Source organism: Myotis davidii, unplaced genomic scaffold, assembly GCF_000327345.1.
Source record: "Myotis davidii unplaced genomic scaffold, ASM32734v1 scaffold962, whole genome shotgun sequence".
Taxonomy (NCBI): domain Eukaryota; kingdom Metazoa; phylum Chordata; class Mammalia; order Chiroptera; family Vespertilionidae; genus Myotis; species Myotis davidii.
The window spans coordinates 1,219,993-1,223,474 of NW_006295559.1; the positions used below are offsets into that span (position 1 = coordinate 1,219,993).

At 38.9% G+C, this 3,482-nt stretch overlaps 1 pseudogene; it reads left to right on the forward strand.

The window, feature by feature from the left end:
* Window positions 1–2,119: 2,119 nt before the first annotated feature.
* LOC102754554 lies at window positions 2,120–2,474 on the forward strand (annotated as a pseudogene).
* Window positions 2,475–3,482: the final 1,008 nt, after the last annotated feature.

Genomic DNA, 3,482 nt, shown 5'->3' on the forward strand with positions numbered 1-3,482 from the left:
TAAAAGCCTAATGTGAAAAGTGTCCCCTCAGGAGTTTGATCACTCACTATGATGTACACTGACCACCAGGGGGCGGCACGGAATGAGGGAAGGCCCTGGTAGGCAGTCAGCAGCTGGGGAAGGGAGGCCCCAGCTGGCAGCCAGCAGCTGTGGGAAGAGCTCAAGAGATTTATCTCAGTGTAGTGGCGGATGCAATGGCATGAGCGCACTCCGCCTATACAAGCTTCCTCGGCACACCGGGGAAGTGGCAGCGCCCGCCTGAGTAAGCCCCCTAGAGCCCCTACATAGTACCCTAACTTTCCTACCATTGGTTGCCCTAAGGATGTTGTAAACTTCTGATTGGTCTGGAATGTTATATATGTCCCTGCACTTAAACAATAAACTTCAGACTGCGTCTTGAACCTGTCTCCGGAGTCGGGCATGCTTCGATAGGACTCCGTCGGCCTCACCCCCGCGGGACCCCCTACATCAAGCAGCCACTAGGGACCCTACCCGTGCACGAATTTCATGCACTGGGCCTCTAGTAACTAACTAACTAAATAAATATGATGAACTGTTTTCAACATGAGAAATGGAGCATTTCTATAAATTATGTAAGTTGGAGGAGGAAACTCCCAAAATTTCACTAGACATAGTCCATAACTGACAAAATGGAGAAGAGATAAACTTAATTCACTGAAATATAAAGTGAATGTCACCATCCTCATTTTTGTTGCTGTATATAGTATTCTATTTTATGAATCTACTACAATTGATTTATCCAGTTCTTTCCAGTTTGGAGCAACTGTGAATAATCTAACTGTAAATATTACTGACAGGAGCCCTGATTCACATGTGCTTCAGAGTTTCTGTGTTACACAGGCAAGGGAGGAACTGCTGAGGTCTTGCCCCACATTGTGCCTGGGGGTTTTCAAAAAATGGTTGCACTATAAATTTTGCTCCCACCTGCAGTGTATGAAAATCCTTACTGCTATTCACTTTCACCAACAACAAAAAAAGTCACATTTCTAAAGTTTTTCAAATCTGGCAGGTAAATGGTGGGATTGTTTAGTGGTTTTTTTTCTTTTATTTGCATATTTCTGATTACTAGTGAGGCTGTGCACTTTTAATATAATTTTGGTCATTTAAGTGTCCTCCTTTTTGAAATCTCTGTTCAATTATTTTTCTAATTGTTCTGTTAGGTAGTATATAGTTTACCTGTTAACTTATATCTACCCTAAAACCCCATGAATGAATTTCATAATAATATTAAGCAAAAGCAGCAAGATACAAAAGAATATAAATGGATATTTCCACTTACATAAAGTTCAAAATCAGGCAAAACAGGAAGACATAGATGGCATAATATTTTTAAAAGCAAAGAAATAATTGCAACACAATTCAAGAGAGGTTTCTTCTGACTGTAAATAGATTATTTGGAAGAAATATATTCTGTTTCCTGAGCTGTCATGGTTTCTAAAATTTGGTCAATAAACACACAGTGATCAGGCTCTTGAACACTGGAAACTAATCAAATAAAAAATAATCCTGTTGCCGAAACCAGTTTGGCTCAGTGGATAGAGCATCGGCCTGCGGACTGAGGGGTCCCAGGTTCGATTCCGGTCAAGGGCATATACCTGGGTTGCGGGCACATCCCCAGTAGGAGATGTGCAGGAGGCAGCTGATCGATGTCTCTCTCTCATCGATGTTTCTAACTCTCTATCTCTCTCCCTTCCTCTCTGTAAAAAATCAATAAAATATATTTTTTAAAAAAATAGTCCTGTTTCGAAAATAAAAAGAATCTCTATATAATTTCATGTGTAGCTCAATAGCAAAAATAAAAAACATAAAAAGAGTGATGGCAGGTAGTGGTAAAAAATTCCAATATTTAACAACTTTTTATTTTTGTACTTTAAAATACATACTCAAGCATATAATTTACACATTTACTTGAGAATACTTACAAGTATTAATAATGTGTGCTTTTCTCTCCTCATAATTCAGTGGGACGGCAGGAAAAGGGAAAGGAGATTTGGAATATCTGACTTGAACTTCAGGCATATAAATTAGTCTGTCTTTAGAAGATAATATAAGGTCATCTCTAGGGCAACCACTAAGAAAACTATTTTCAAAAATTCTAATGTCCCATTGGCAAGCCACAGTTATGGGGCCTAATGACAGCCCATATAAAGGCAGTGTATTCTTTTCGACAATTCATTTTCCTACAGGCTACCCCCTCAAACCACCCAAGGTTGAATTTACAAGAATTTATCATCCAAATATCAACAGTAATGGCAGCATTTGTCTCAATAGTCTAAGATCACAGTGGTCTCCTGCTTTAACTATTTCTAAAGTTCTTTTATCTATTTGTTCACTGCTATGTAATCCAAACCCAGATGACCCCTAGTAACCAGAGATCGCCAAGGATCTGCAAAACAGACAGAAATAAGTATGACAGAATATCTTGGGAATGGACTCAGAAGTATGCCTTGTGATGCTACTTCAAAATAAGAATAACTGCCCTAGCTGGTTTTTATCGGTGGTTAGAGCATCAGCCTGAAGGGTCGTGGGTTTGATTCCAGTCAAGGGCATGTAGGTCAGTTGCAGGCTCGATCCCCAGCCCAGTCGGGGTATATGCAGGAAGCAACCAGTTGATGTGTCTATCTCACATCAATATTTCTCTCTCTCTCTCTGTCTCTCTCTCCCTTCCATTCTCTCTCTCAAAAAAAAAAAAATCCTCAAGTGAGGATAAATAATAAGAATAGCCTGTATTAGAGCTGGAATAAACTGAATTACTGTTCTTTTTTCTTTTTCTTTCCAGCTGTTCTCCTGTCAGTCCTCACCTATTTTAAATTAATTTTTTATCTCCCTCCATTCATCCACATGCTCATCTGAAAAAACTTAACTTCTTCCCACTTTGAACAATAAGTGCTTTTAGAAACTATAAAGTAGGTATAAGAGTACAGTTGCTCAAGATTCAGAATTTTCTTTTAAGCAGAGCATGTATATTGTGTGGCCAATGTCTTCACTCTAACTCAGTGATGATACTAAAACCATTCCTCACTGCTCTAACATGCTGAAGAAATCATCAGGGGGAGGGAGATGGAGGCTCAGTTGTCCCATCACAGGAAGCAGCATTATTCTAGCAGCATCCATTCCTGTTTAAGCCTTTCACTGTTAGAGATCTGAGGTTACAAGGTATACTTTATGCTCATAACCAATGTGGCTAGAGAATTGGTATTGAATTTATAGCATCAACAGAACAGAAAATGTGATGTATTTTGTGCATGTCACTGAAGGAATGACCTGTTCTTGTTCCACAGAGAATGGAAATTGGAAGTCAAACACACTTTGTATTCCAAAATAGGGTCTCAAACGGTTTGAAATTTTTTACTTAAATTGTTAGGCATCTTAGAGCTATTAGTTAATCTATCTTCCAATAAACTATTTAACATAGCACTGAATAAGTGATGCAAGTTGTCAATGGATGAGTGATTAACTTA